This window comes from Euprymna scolopes, chromosome 21 (assembly GCF_053919585.1).
Source record: "Euprymna scolopes isolate OS-2025 chromosome 21, ASM5391958v1, whole genome shotgun sequence".
NCBI lineage: Eukaryota > Metazoa > Mollusca > Cephalopoda > Sepiida > Sepiolidae > Euprymna > Euprymna scolopes.
In genome coordinates, this window is record NC_136502.1 from 3,255,729 (window position 1) to 3,272,249 (window position 16,521).

The following is a 16,521-nucleotide window of genomic DNA, read 5'->3' on the forward strand; positions in this document are numbered from 1 at the left end:
GAAGCTTGTCAAAACACGGGGCCTCACCCAGACGAGAGCCATCCATCACAATTGATGCCAGCTGGGGATCAGAGCGTTTCTTGTGAAAGTTTGGCGAGGGGGGACCATAGATTGAAGCTCAGTTGAACACTTTCCATGAAAATAACGATACATCAGAGACAAACTCGCAACATCTCTTCTGTGAGATAGAGGTTGTAAGGAGGAGAAAAGGACATCTCCTACGAGGCTACGAAGTCTATTTTGAACTCTATCAAGGCAGGACAAGTCCTTTCTAGCAGCTCCTGCCCAGATGTGGCAACAGTATTCCATCCTTGGACGTACCTGGCTCTTATATAGATAGAGAATAGCATCAGCAGTGAGATATCTACTGGATCGATAGAAAGATCCCACCATTTTTCCAGCGGCCTTGGCAACAGATTTGATATACGTGTTCCATTTAAGATCAGGAGTAATGGTCAAGCCCAGAAGCTTGTCAAAACTTGAGGCCTCCTGAAGACGAGAGCCATTCATTTCAATTGATGACAAATGTGGATTAAAATGTTGATGATGTAAAGAGAGAAGCTTGGTTTTAGATGCATTAAAAGTAACCAGCCACTCCTTTCCCCATTGTACTACATGCTCAAGATCAGAGGAGAGAGAATTGGAGAGTACTTGCTCGTTTACTGTCTTAGATGTGGTACCATAAATGGTAGTGTCGTCAGCATAAATGTCTACAAATGATGTAAGGATATGATTTGGAAGATCATTAATGTAGATCAGGAAAAGAGTTGGGCCCAGGATGGATCCCTGAGGGACACCGGCATTAATACTGTGAGCTTCTGATTTTTGCCCCTCAACTACTACTCTTATGAACCTATCAGAAAGAAATGATTTAATAATTGAGAAGACTTTTCCAGCTATACCATAGCGATTACGGAACTTAACAGGCTTCTATATGCAGCATCATATGTTGTTGCGAATCGTTTTGGTTTAATACAGAAGAAAAATATAATAAGAAGGCTAGCTGGTTGGAAGAGGTCAGAGAGAGGCTGTCAGGAATGCAGCAGATGAAGAATGTTGAGATAACCATTGATGACGTTAAGGCTGGCATACGAAGGATGACAAACTGGAAGACACTGATCCAGATGAAGTGATGGGCTTCTGGTTCAAACAGTTCCAATGCCTTTATTCACCTATAGCTGCTGCTCTGCAAAGGGTCGTAGAGTAGGGAGATGTCCTCTGATTGGTTTGTTAAGGGAAGGAAAACACTAATTTGGAAAGATCCTTCAAAGGGAACGGATGCCATCAATTATAGACCAATTACATGTCTACCACTAATGTAGAAACTGTTAACTTGAATCTTTGCGGAAAAAATTTATGGACATCTTGTGAGTAATGGTGTTTTCCCGGATGAACAGAAAGGGTGTCGGAAAGGCTCGAGGGGTACCAAGGAGAAATTACTGATTGATAAGGCAGTAAGGATGCAGAGAGGAAAAGAGGCTGGCATACGAAGGATGACAAACTGCAGCATGGATCGATTACAGAAAGACTTACGACATGGTTCCTCATTCATGGATCCGTGAAACACTATTGATGATGAAGCTTGCTATGAATGCGGTAGGGCTTTTGGAGACAAGTATGGCTCAATGGAAAACGGTGTTTACAGCAAACAGAGAGGTGCTGAGGCAGGTTGGCATTAAAAATGGAATATTCTGAGGAAATTCGTTATCTCCACTTCTTTTTGTCATTATAATGATGCCACTGAGCATCCTCTTGAAGAGAGAGTAACTGGGGTATAACTTTGGATCTGGTGGAAGATGCCTCAACCATCTACTGTTTATGGATGAGTTGAAGATATTCGGTAGAAATGAAGAGGAAATGGAGAGATTGGTAGAGCTCTTAAGGACATACTCGGAAGACATCGGGATGGAGTTTGGGATTAGTAAATGTCCAGTGCTGGTGATGAAAAGGGGAGTAAAGGTTCATTCGAATGGAATAGTGCTGCCAAATGGAGAAATCATGAAAGAAATAGAAGATACAGGGTATAAGTATTTGGGAGTGCTGGAGGGTGTAAGCATCATGAACAGAGAAATGAAGGAGAAAGTCAGGAAGGAGGATCTTAGACGAGCGAAACCTAATGAAAGCAGTAAATACAGTGTGGGAATTTTAGAATGGTCTGACAAGGAGTTGCATGCCATGGATATCAAAACAAGGAAAGTTTTAGCAATGTTTGGCATATTCGAAGTAGCGTAGCAAGGCTGTATCAAAAGAGGAAAGGCGGTGAGAGAGGATTGAAAAGTATAAAAGATTGTGTTAGAACCGAGATATCGTTGAAGGAGTATGTGGTTAGAAGTGAGGAGTGGATGCTTAAGGTTGTGGCCAATGAAATGGAGGTATATGAGACCAAGGCTGATTATGTGAAACGTATGGATAGAGAAAGGGAGGAGGAACTGGCTAGGAAGAAAATGCATGGAAGGTTCTTCCAGGATATAGCAGGAGTTGCTGATGAAAGATCATGGCAATGGCTTAAAGCTGGATATTTGGCTAAGAGTATTGAAGCTTTTGTTTGTGCAGCACAAGAGCAGGCATTAGGAACACGATTGTTAAAAAAAATAGTTCTAGGAGAGGAAGTTGCTGCAGAATGCCGGATTTGTGGTAAGACGTCAGAATCAATTGCGCACCTTGCAGCAGGGTGTAATGCATTAGCCCAGAGAGAGAGAGAGAGAGAGTACCGCAAGAGACACGATCGCATGGGACTCCGGATATATTGGGAGGTTTGTAAGAAAGTTGGGGTGAAGTGTGCAGGAATGTGGTTTGAGGAGATGCCTGATAAAGTGAGAACAAGTGAGGATGGAAATGTAGAGGTATGGTTGGACAAATTAGGACAAAAATGTCATAACGACCAAGCAATTTGAATATAATCGTCCGGATTTGGTCATCATTGACAAAGTATCAAAAAACTGGTAGATTGTAGACTTTTCAGTACCCTGGGAAAGCAATGTGAGAGAGAAGGAGAATGAGAAGTGGAGCAGTTATGCTACATTGGCCTTGGAGATAAGGCGTATACACGGAGTTAAAACACAAATAATCCCGGTCGTAGTTGATACACTAGGAGTAGTATCAAGTCGTCTGGAAGGACAATTGAAAAAACTACGAAGACTTCTGCTATTGTAGGTACCACCAACATCCTTAGGAATACCCTTGATCTTTGAAGGTCCTGGTTTGGAGCCGGGATTGAGGGAAATTTTATTAAAATATCGTCAAGTCACCTAAGAGATTATTATAATTATTATCATTGTTGTTGTTGTTGTTGTTGCTGTTGTTGATGTTATGAAATAGGAAATAGAGAAAATGTTTCGATAACAACAAGGAATGTCGGAAAATAAAAGAATTAGTTTGAGTCGTAATGAAATTTGATATCATGGATGGTAGGCCAGTTGGAATGTAAATAGATAAACGAAACTTGATTTAAAATAACAATAAAAGTGACCTTTGATATCAGAGAGAGTCGAACAAGTAAAGGGATAGTTTTGCTATATACATGTTAGTTAGAGAGAGGGAATTCAGTCGCTGAGGTTCACGGAAGCAATGGTGAATAATCTAGCAATATGTAAACACCAAGAAAGCAAGTAACCAAGCCGGGGAACATTGAAGGAATAAATGTTATATAAAATATCATCTGGTGTTTGGTGTCCTTCGGAGGAAATCTTTTTGCAGCTTCGCAGAACCCAAAAAGGGATCCAGTGAAACATGGTACGTGCCCCAAGAAAAGATATTAACCGGCCTCACACAGCCATTTACATCACATTAATAAAAACTGACACATTAAATGAAACGCGGAATATTCTGTGTAGCTTAATTGCCATATATATATTTTCATAACTTACTACTTAGCTCTACCCTTGTATTGAGCACTGTTGAAGTAAATACTAAAAATTAACGTATAAAATTATGCCTTCGTATATCAATTTGTGATTAAATGAAGTAGTCATACACACTGACACACACACACACACACATATATATATATATATATATATATATATATAGTAATTTATAAAAAAAATATGGCGATTAAGCTACACTGAATATTCGGCGTTTCATCCACTCTAGGATTCCTCAAGCTTATGCGCATAAGCCTGAGGAATCCTAGAGTGGATGAAACGCCGAATATTCAGTGTAGCTTAATCGCCATTTTTTTTTTTTTTTTACACAGTGATCATCACTTATCAAGGCCCGGAAGCCACTCAGGGATATTTTATAAATTACTAACTAGCTCTACCTACGTATTGAGCACTTTTTAATTAAATACTTAAAGTTCACGCATAAATCTATACTTTCGTATATTAATTTTATGTGAGTAAATGAAGTAATATATATATATATATATATATATATATATATATATATATATATATATATACATATATATATTTTGATAAAGAGCGGAGGGTTAGGGTTAAAATATCAAAATAAAGTATAACAAACTAAAAGCAATAACGTTTTTAAGCTTCTTTATGGCTGTTGGTTCACTCCCTGCCTAGCGGTACTGATGAGTTGTGCTACAACGAAACTGTACTATATGTGAATGAGAGAGAGAGAGAGAGAGAGAGAGATTAGTGGGAGATATCCGTAATAGAGTGTCGAATATCAAGAAAAATTTCAAAAATAAGAGCATAATATTCATTCATACATCGGTACCGTCAGTTTCAAATCCAAATAAAGATGAGCTACAATTGGTCTCCTCTACCGGACTCTTCCTGGTCCACGGAGGCAGGCATACATAGGGTACGGGTAAAGGAAAGGACCGCTCTGATTTTGATTCGATACAGACAGTACCAATGTTGTTCTCATGTTCTATGATACATCTCTCTCTCTCTCTCTCTCTCTCTATATATATATATATATATATATATATATATATATATATATATATACGTGTATATATATATGTGTGTGTGTGTGTGTGTGTGTGTGTGTGTGTGTGTGTGTGTGCGTGTGCGTGTGCGTGTGTGTGTGTGTGTGTGTGTGTTTAATATATGACCTCACCGGGCCATTCTATTGGGTGCAATGTGTATTAAAATCCGCCCGTCGGCGAGAGAAGTGCTGGAATTGTATTCATTTTGTTATCGTCATTTAGTAATAACTTTTGTTATGACCCAGTTTTTTTGTTGTTGTTTTTTTCTTTTTCTTTTAATTAAGTAATTGGTCTTTACGTCGACAAGAATCGGTCTCGGCTTCTCACTTTTTTCGTTACTTGAAAAAGCAGCAAATATAGTTCCATCGGGCAAACAAATACAAACATAGCGTAATGAGTTTCCACATCCTGTGATATACGCACACACAAACACACGCACACACGCAAATATTCTAGGTCATTTCATGATATTTGTATGCCACAAGTTTTTTTTTTATATATCAAATCCTAGGTCGTATCCCTTGAAATCAGCCGGGATTTCCCTCAGCCTCAAGATCAACATAGTCAAAGCCAGTGGTTCCCAACTCTCCGTTTTTTCTTTCTTTTTGGATCGGCACCCCTCAAGACATTTCCCGCAAATCTCGTACCCACTAAACTTTAACTAGTATTCAAGATTGGATCAAATCTATTCAGCCATGAATATAATGGCCACTTAATAATAATATCATTTAGTCCAAAAATTCGGTACACAAAGTTAAGAAGCCAGAAATGGACTCGGTTTATCTAAAATATGAAACGGAACGGAAGTCACTAAACATGAAACGAAATACGAAACCATATGGAATTAATTTATTTAAAAAATTATTTTAATTTTAACATTTCTCGTGCTATCATGATACAATAAAAAAAATAATTTTCGATTTCGGTTTCGTAATTGAATGTAGTTTGTTTTAAATGCAATATTGATGACAAAACTATGTGATAAAATTTGTGAATATTTTAAATTATTTCCATATGAATATACTATAAATATTTAGAAAATTATTTATAGAAATGTAAACTATGAAATTTTAAATTACTTTTTGGGAATTAAATATTTCCATATGAATATATTTTAAATATTAAAAAATATATATATTTATAAAAATGTAAAAAATAAAAGTTTATTATTCTTCATTGTTTCATAATAAAACAAAGAGTGTTTCGATATGGTTTCGTATTTCGTTTGATGCTTAGTGACTTCTGTTCCATATTTAACTAAATCGAGTCTATTTCCAGCGTCTTAACTTTGTATACTGAATTTTCGGATTTATCCGACAATAATTAACCGTAAAATAAAATCAAAATGTTAGCACATAAAAAAAACCACCAAAGAATAACATGTAGACAATACCATATTTTTTTATCTAAACTTTATTGCACCGTCTAGAAGATTTGTCTCGTACCCCTCCCCTTGGGAACTCCTGATCTGGAATATTATTGTTGTGACTTCCCTGTTGGTTGAGGAGTATAGTCCTGTATCCTGTTCAGTTCTAAGTGGTCTATCCTCCCAGGCTTTACCTTCTCGCCCTTTGAGAAGGATTTAGTTTATTACTAATCACGTAAGGCGTCCCTACCAGTAAATGCCGACGAAGCTGTCCAGAAAGTTACTGCAGGCCAGAGCACTTTTCGTCAAGGGCGCTGGATTTTCACATCCGACTTTTCCGATCTTTTGTCACATTTGCCTGGAGAGAGAGAGAGAGAGAGAGAGAGAGAGAGAGAGAGAGAGAGAGAGAGAGAGAGAGAGAGAGAGAGATAAACATCCCTTAAAACCGGTGCTTGCTACAAATGTGTTTTCCGTCGTTGTCTTTTATTCACCACCAAACAAAGTATATTATCAGTAAAACAAAAGCGACTTGTATGATTAGAGGTCAGATTTATAGAGAAGACCCTAAGTAGGGAGTTATGCAGCGAGAAGTTTGTGCACATTATACTGAAAATTTGTCATGTTGATACTGTCAGAGAAACAAGGATTAGGTGGAATTCCAAAGTAAAAAGGTTCAATGGAAGAAGTCACTACAGTAGAAAGTTTTCCAGCATCTGGAATATCTACACTGAAGGGGTGGGATTGTGCTGATGACCGAATTGGTTGGAAATATTTACCTTGAGGGTGTACAAAACTAGGAAGTTTATCAGAGCATGTTCTATGGAAGTACTTGTACAACAAGCACATGGATGCAATATGGAGATGATGGGACAGAGGCTGGAGCTGAGTATAGCTAGCAATAAATGTTAGGTAGATTTCAATTTAGAAAAGAGGAATTCTTCTCTTTAGTCAGAAACATCGCTCATGTGAGGACTAAAGAACAAAATAAGAGAAATTGCAAGAGTGTCCATCACAGACTCTGAAAATTCTATCTTTATGAATGTCTTTGTGTTGGTTTTTTTCTTTTTTTTTTTTACATTACAGCCTTAGACGATTAGCCATAAACTAAATAAAATTTTACTTTTATTTCTATAAAATTATTTTTGAAAATGATATGTTTACTAATTTTTAATGTATTTGTAATTTTAATGCATGAAACTTCCATGTAGCTCAATTGAAAAGTTTTCAAACTTATATTTTTACTAACGTTTTTTTTTTTTTAACAGGAAATCTTATATCTATTTCTATTATACAATTATGGAACTTATATTTTTACTAACGTCTTTGTATTTTTATTAAATCAAATTTCGCATCTATTTCTATTCCAAAACTTTGAAATAGATATTTTTCTAACGTTGTGTAATAGATATGACTTTACATCTATTCCTGTTTAAAAAATCTTTGAAACTGATTTTTATATTAACGTTTTTGTTTTTTAATCCATGAAATTTTTCTAAAAACTTTTAAAATAATATTTTAGTAATTCTTTTGTATTTTGTTTTTACACATGAAATTTTAACTCTATTTCTATTTAAAAAAAACTTCGAAAATAATATTTCATTAATGTCTTTGTTTGTTTGTTTGTTTGTTGTTTTCTACACATGAAATTCTAAATTAAAAAAATCTCCGAAACTATTAAAAAAACTCCCAAAATAATATTTTTACTAACGACTTTGTTTTTTGTTTTGTACAAATGAAATTTTGAATTTATTTCTATTAAAACCCTTCGAAAATAATATTTTTACTAAAGTCTTTGTGGTTGGTTTTTGAAATTTTGAAATGGTAATTTTACTAACTTACTTGTAATTTTTATCTATTTCTATTATAAGACTTTGAAACTGATATTTTTTACAAACTGTGGGTTTTTTTTTGCATTTTTTAAGAAAAATATTTTGAAAATTATTTTTTTCAAACTTCGTTGTGTTTTGTTTTTAACACATTAAATTTGGCATCTGTTTAAATTAAGAAAACTTCGAAAATGATAAATTTTTATTAACTCTTTTTGTGTTTTACAAATGAAATTTTTCATTATTGTATTTTATAGTATAACACGAGGAGTAGACCACGCCAGTTAAAATCAATTCAGATAAGAATTGGAATATTAGAAAAAGATTAAAGATACACTGTGAATATATATATACTTTTCAAAGTTTTAATAGATATAGATTTGAAGTTTTATATGTAGAAACAATAAAACAAAGATATTAGTAAAAATATAATTTTTAAGTATTTAAGAAAAATAGACGTTAGTAAAAATACCAGTATCAAAGTTTTTTTATTAGAATAGATGAAAAATTTCATGTATTAAAAAATAAAATGTAAGAAAAATATCCATTTCAAAATTATTTAATAGAAATAGATGAAAAATTTATGTATTAAAAACAAAATCTTAGTAAAATTTTCATTATCAAAATTTATAATAAAAATAAATGCAGAATTTCACGTGTAAAAACAAAAAAATAACGTTGGTAAAATATTATTTTTAAAGTATTTAAATAGAAATAAATGAAAAAAAAACTTTTTGGTGTAAAAAACAAATTTTAGTAAAAATATAATTTTAAAGGTTTTTATAAAAATACATGAAAAATTTCATGTATAAAATTAGATACGTTAGTAAAAATATCAATTTCAAAGTGTTTCAATATTATTGGTAGAAAAAATTTTAACTTAGAAAAGAAAGCATAAAAATCTTTTTAAAATATGTTTCAAAGTGTTATACTAGAAATAGATGCAACATTTTCATGTGTAACAAAGAAGAAAAACATATTTTATATAAATATAATTTTCAAAGTTTTTAATTTAAAAAGATAAACAATTTCATGTGTAAAAAGCAAAAACAAAGAGGTTTGTAATTTTCAAATTCATTAAATATAAATAGATGCACGTTAGAAAAATATCAGTTTCGAAGTTTTTTATAAAAATAGATGCAAAATTCCATGTGAAAAAAGACGTTAGCAAAAATTAAATTTCAGTGTTTCTTAATAGACGCAAAAAACGAAAAACAAATTTCATTTGTAATGAGTTTCAATAGATGTAAAATTCATGTAACAACACAAAGACGTTAGTAAAAATTAATTTTTTTTAATTTCCTGTATTAAAATACAGATATATTTGTAAAATTACCATTTTAAGGCATTTTAATAAAATAAATAACAAATTCTATATGTAAAAACAGAAAAATGTTAGTAAAAAATCATTTTCAAAGTTTTTAATAGAAATAAATGCAAAAATTTTTATGTAAAAAAGTCGTTATGTGTAAAAAAATCATTAGTAAAAATATCAGTTTACTAGTATTTTAGTAGAAATAGATGACAAATTTGATGTATAAAAAATAAAAGACGAAGGCGTTAGAAAAATATATCAATTACAAAATTTTCTTAATTGAAACCTAAATTTTTATACATTTATCTTTTTTTAATTTTAAACGGATATTTTTCTAACGTCTCCTCTTTTTTAGGATTTTTATTTATTTCTATTAAAATCTAAAACGATTATTTTATTTATTTCTATTAAAATACTTTGAAAACGATAATTTTATTTATTTCTATTAAAATACTTTAAAAACGATAATTTTATAAACGTTTCTATTAAAATACTTTAGTTTATTACTAATCACGTAAGGCGCCCCTACCAATAAATGCCGACGAAGCTGTCCAGAAAGTTTCTGCATGTCAGAGTACTTTTCTTCAAGGGCGCTGGATTTTCACATCCGACTTTTCCGACATTTTGTCATATTTTCCTGTCGAGAGAAAGAGAGAGAGAGAGAGAGAGAGAGAGAGAGAGAGAGATAAACATCCCTTAAAACCGGTGCTTGCTACAAATGTGTTTTCCGTCGTTGTCTTTTATTCACCACCAAACAAAGTATATTATCAGTAAAACAAAAGCGACTTGTATGATTAGAGGTCAGATTTATAGGGAAGACCCTAAGTAGGGAGTTATGTAGCGAGAAGTTTATGCACATTATACTGAAAATTTGTCATGTTGATACTGTCAGGGGATCAATAATTAGGGGGGAATTCCAAAGTAAAAGGGTTCAATGGAAGAAGAAGTTAATACAGTAGTAAGTTTTCATGATTTGGAATATCTACACTGAAGGGGTGTGCTTTTGCTGATGACTGAGGAACTTTGAAAACAATAATTTTATAAACGTTTCTGTTTTTTCATACATTTTTGCATCTATTTCTGTTTACAAACTTTAAAATTTCATTTTGTATTTTTTCGCATGAAATTTTGTATCTGTTTCAATTAAAAATCAGTAAAATTATATTTTTACTGACGTCTTTGTTTTTTTCATATGATATTTGGCATTTTTTTCTATTAAAGCATTCAAAAAGATATTTTTACTAACGTCTTTGTGTTTTTCATATGAAGTTTGGCATTTTTTCTATTAAAACATTCAAAATGATATTTTTACTAACGTCTTTGTGTTTTTCATATGAAGTTTGGCATTTTTTCTATTAAAGCATTCAAAATGATATTTTTACTAACGTCGTTGTTTTTTTCATATGAAGTTTGGCATTTTTTCAATTAAAACATTCAAAATGATATTTTTACTAACGTCTTTGTGTTTTTCATATGAAGTTTGGCATTTTTTCTATTAAAGCATTCAAAATGATATTTTTACTAACGTCTTTGTGTTTTTCATATGAAGTTTGGCATTTTTTCTATTAAAGCATTCAAAATGGTATTTTTACTAACGTCTTTGTGTTTTTCATATGAAGTTTGGCATTTTTTCTATTAAAGCATTCAAAATGGTATTTTTACTAACGTATTTGTGTTTTTCATATGAAGTTTGGCATTTTTTCTATTAAAGCATTCAAAATGATATTTTTACTAACGTCTTTGTGTTTTTCATATGAAGTTTGGCATTTTTTCTATTAAAGCATTCAAAATGATATTTTTACTAACGTCTTTGTGTTTTTCATATGAAGTTTGGCATTTTTTCTATTAAAGCATTCAAAATGATATTTTTACTAACGTCTTTGTGTTTTTCATATGAAGTTTGGCATTTTTTCTATTAAAGCATTCAAAATGGTATTTTTACTAACGTCTTTGTGTTTTTCATATGAAGTTTGGCATTTTTTCTATTAAAACATTCAAAATGATATTTTTACTAACGTCTTTGTGTTTTTCATATGAAGTTTGGCATTTTTTCTATTAAAGCATTCAAAATGGTATTTTTACTAACGTCTTTGTGTTTTTCATATGAAGTTTGGCATTTTTTCTATTAAAGCATTCAAAATGATATTTTTACTAACGTCTTTGTGTTTTTCATATCAAGTTTGGCATTTTTTCTATTAAAGCATTCAAAATGATATTTTTACTAACGTCTTTGTTTTTTTCGTATGAAGTTTGGCATTTTTTCTATTAAAACATTCAAAATGATATTTTTACTAACGTCTTTGTTTTTTTCATATGAAGTTTGGCATTTTTTCTATAAAAGCATTCAAAATGATATTTTTACTAACGTCTTTGTGTTTTTCATATGAAGTTTGGCATTTTTTCTATTAAAACATTCAAAATGATATTTTTACTAACGTCTGTGTGTTTTTCATATGAAGTTTGGCATTTTTTCTATTAAAGCATTCAAAATGGTATTTTTACTAACGTCTTTGTTTTTTTCATATGAAGTTTGGCATTTTTTCTATTAAAACATTCAAAATGATATTTTTACTAACGTCTTTGTGTTTTTCATATGAAGTTTGGCATTTTTTCTATTAAAGCATTCAAAATGATATTTTTACTAACGTCTTTGTGTTTTTCATATGAAGTTTGGCATTTTTTCTATTAAAACATTCAAAATGATATTTTTACTAACGTCTTTGTGTTTTTCATATGAAGTTTGGCATTTTTTCTATAAACATTCAAAATGGTATTTTTACTAACGTCTTTGTGTTTTTCATATGAAGTTTGGCATTTTTTCTATTAAAACATTCAAAATGATATTTTTACTAACGTCTTTGTGTTTTTCATATGAAGTTTGGCATTTTTTCTATTAAAGCATTCAAAATGGTATTTTTACTAACGTCTTTGTTTTTTTCATATGAAGTTTGGCATTTTTTCTATTAAAGCATTCAAAATGATATTTTTACTAACGTCTTTGTGTTTTTCATATGAAGTTTGGCATTTTTTCTATTAAAGCATTCAAAATGATATTTTACTAACGTCTTTGTGTTTTTCATATGAAGTTTGGCATTTTTTCTATTAAAGCATTCAAAATGATATTTTACTAACGTCTTTGTTTTTTTCATATGAAGTTTGGCATTTTTTCTATTAAAGCATTCAAAATGATATTTTTACTAACGTCTTTGTTTTTTTCATATGAAGTTTGGCATTTTTTCTATTAAAGCATTCAAAATGATATTTTTACTAACGTCTTTGTGTTTTTCATATGAAGTTTGGCATTTTTTCTATTAAAGCATTCAAAATGGTATTTTTACTAACGTCTTTGTGTTTTTCATATGAAGTTTGGCATTTTTTCTATTAAAACATTCAAAATGATATTTTTACTAACGTCTTTGTGTTTTTCATATGAAGTTTGGCATTTTTTCTATTAAAGCATTCAAAATGATATTTTTACTAACGTCTGTGTTTTTTTCATATGAAGTTTGGCATTTTTTCTATTAAAGCATTCAAAATGGTATTTTTACTAACGTCTTTGTGTTTTTCATATGAAGTTTGGCATTTTTTCTATTAAAGCATTCAAAATGGTATTTTTACTAACGTTTTTGTTTTTTTCATATGAAGTTTGGCATTTTTTCTATTAAAGCATTCAAAATGATATTTTTACTAACGTCTTTGTGTTTTTCATATGAAGTTTGGCATTTTTTCTATTAAAACATTCAAAATGATATTTTTACTAACGTCTTTGTGTTTTTCATATGAAGTTTGGCATTTTTTCTATTAAAGCATTCAAAATGATATTTTTACTAACGTCTTTGTTTTTTTCATATGAAGTTTGGCATTTTTTCTATTAAAACATTCAAAATGATATTTTTACTAACGTCTTTGTGTTTTTCATATGAAGTTTGGCATTTTTTCTATTAAAGCATTCAAAATGATATTTTTACTAACGTCTTTGTGTTTTTCATATGAAGTTTGGCATTTTTTCTATTAAAGCATTCAAAATGGTATTTTTACTAACGTCTTGGTGTTTTTCATATGAAGTTTGGCATTTTTTCTATTAAAGCATTCAAAATGGTATTTTTACTAACGTATTTGTGTTTTTCATATGAAGTTTGGCATTTTTTCTATTAAAGCATTCAAAATGATATTTTTACTAACGTCTTTGTGTTTTTCATATGAAGTTTGGCATTTTTTCTATTAAAGCATTCAAAATGATATTTTTACTAACGTCTTTGTGTTTTTCATATGAAGTTTGGCATTTTTTCTATTAAAGCATTCAAAATGATATTTTTACTAACGTCTTTGTGTTTTTCATATGAAGTTTGGCATTTTTTCTATTAAAGCATTCAAAATGGTATTTTTACTAACGTCTTTGTGTTTTTCATATGAAGTTTGGCATTTTTTCTATTAAAGCATTCAAAATGATATTTTTACTAACGTCTTTGTGTTTTTCATATGAAGTTTGGCATTTTTTCTATTAAAGCATTCAAAATGATATTTTTACTAACGTCTTTGTTTTTTTCATATGAAGTTTGGCATTTTTTCTATTAAAGCATTCAAAATGATATTTTTACTAACGTCTTTGTTTTTTTCGTATGAAGTTTGGCATTTTTTCTATTAAAACATTCAAAATGATATTTTTACTAACGTCTTTGTTTTTTTCATATGAAGTTTGGCATTTTTTCTATTAAAGCATTCAAAATGATATTTTTACTAACGTCTTTGTGTTTTTCATATGAAGTTTGGCATTTTTTCTATTAAAACATTCAAAATGATATTTTTACTAACGTCTGTGTGTTTTTCATATGAAGTTTGGCATTTTTTCTATTAAAGCATTCAAAATGGTATTTTTACTAACGTCTTTGTTTTTTTCATATGAAGTTTGGCATTTTTTCTATTAAAACATTCAAAATGATATTTTTACTAACGTCTTTGTGTTTTTCATATGAAGTTTGGCATTTTTTCTATTAAAGCATTCAAAATGATATTTTTACTAACGTCTTTGTGTTTTTCATATGAAGTTTGGCATTTTTTCTATTAAAACATTCAAAATGATATTTTTACTAACGTCTTTGTGTTTTTCATATGAAGTTTGGCATTTTTTCTATAAACATTCAAAATGGTATTTTTACTAACGTCTTTGTGTTTTTCATATGAAGTTTGGCATTTTTTCTATTAAAACATTCAAAATGATATTTTTACTAACGTCTTTGTGTTTTTCATATGAAGTTTGGCATTTTTTCTATTAAAGCATTCGAAATGGTATTTTTACTAACGTCTTTGTTTTTTTCATATGAAGTTTGGCATTTTTTCTATTAAAGCATTCAAAATGATATTTTTACTAACGTCTTTGTGTTTTTCATATGAAGTTTGGCATTTTTTCTATTAAAGCATTCAAAATGATATTTTACTAACGTCTTTGTGTTTTTCATATGAAGTTTGGCATTTTTTCTATTAAAGCATTCAAAATGATATTTTACTAACGTCTTTGTTTTTTTCATATGAAGTTTGGCATTTTTTCTATTAAAGCATTCAAAATGATATTTTTACTAACGTCTTTGTTTTTTTCATATGAAGTTTGGCATTTTTTCTATTAAAGCATTCAAAATGGTATTTTTACTAACGTCTTTGTGTTTTTCATATGAAGTTTGGCATTTTTTCTATTAAAGCATTCAAAATGGTATTTTTACTAACGTTTTTGTTTTTTTCATATGAAGTTTGGCATTTTTTCTATTAAAGCATTCAAAATGATATTTTTACTAACGTCTTTGTTTTTTTCATATGAAGTTTGGCATTTTTTCTATTAAAGCATTCAAAATGATATTTTTACTAACGTCTTTGTGTTTTTCATATGAAGTTTGGCATTTTTTCTATTAAAACATTCAAAATGATATTTTTACTAACGTCTTTGTGTTTTTCATATGAAGTTTGGCATTTTTTCTATTAAAGCATTCAAAATGATATTTTTACTAACGTCTTTGTGTTTTTCATATGAAGTTTGGCATTTTTTCTATTAAAACATTCAAAATTATATTTTTACTAACGTCTTTGTGTTTTTCATATGAAGTTTGGCATTTTTTCTATTAAAACATTCAAAATGATATTTTTACTAACGTCTTTGTGTTTTTCATATGAAGTTTGGCATTTTTTCTATAAACATTCAAAATGGTATTTTTACTAACGTCTTTGTGTTTTTCATATGAAGTTTGGCATTTTTTCTATTAAAACATTCAAAATGATATTTTTACTAACGTCTTTGTTTTTTTCATATGAAGTTTGGCATTTTTTCTATTAAAGCATTCAAAATGGTATTTTTACTAACGTCTTTGTTTTTTTCATATGAAGTTTGGAATTTTTTCTATTAAAGCATTCAAAATGATATTTTTACTAACGTCTTTGTGTTTTTCATATGAAGTTTGGCATTTTTTCTATTAAAGCATTCAAAATGATATTTTTACTAACGTCTTTGTGTTTTTCATATGAAGTTTAGCAATTTTTCTATTAAAGCATTCAAAATGGTATTTTTACTAACGTATTTGTTTTTTTCATATGAAGTTTGGCATTTTTTCTATTAAAGCATTCAAAATGATATTTTTACTAACGTCTTTGTGTTTTTCATATGAAGTTTGGCATATTTTCTATTAAAGCATTCAAAATGGTATTTTTACTAACGTCTTTGTTTTTTTCATATGAAGTTTGGCATTTTTTCTATTAAAGCATTCAAAATGATATTTTTACTAACGTCTTTGTGTTTTTCATATGAAGTTTGGCATTTTTTCTATTAAAGCATTCAAAATGGTATTTTTACTAACGTCTTTGTGTTTTTCATATGAAGTTTGGCATTTTTTCTATTAAAGCATTCAAAATGATATTTTTAATAACGTCTTTGTTTTTTTCATATGAAGTTTGGCATTTTTTCTATTAAAGCATTCAAAATGATATTTTTACTAACGTCTTTGTGTTTTTCATATGAAGTTTGGCATTTTTTCTATTAAAGCATTCAAAATGATATTTTTACTAACGTCTTTGTGTTTTTCATATGAAGTTTGGCATTTTTTCTATTAAAGCATTCAAAATGGTATTTTTACTAACG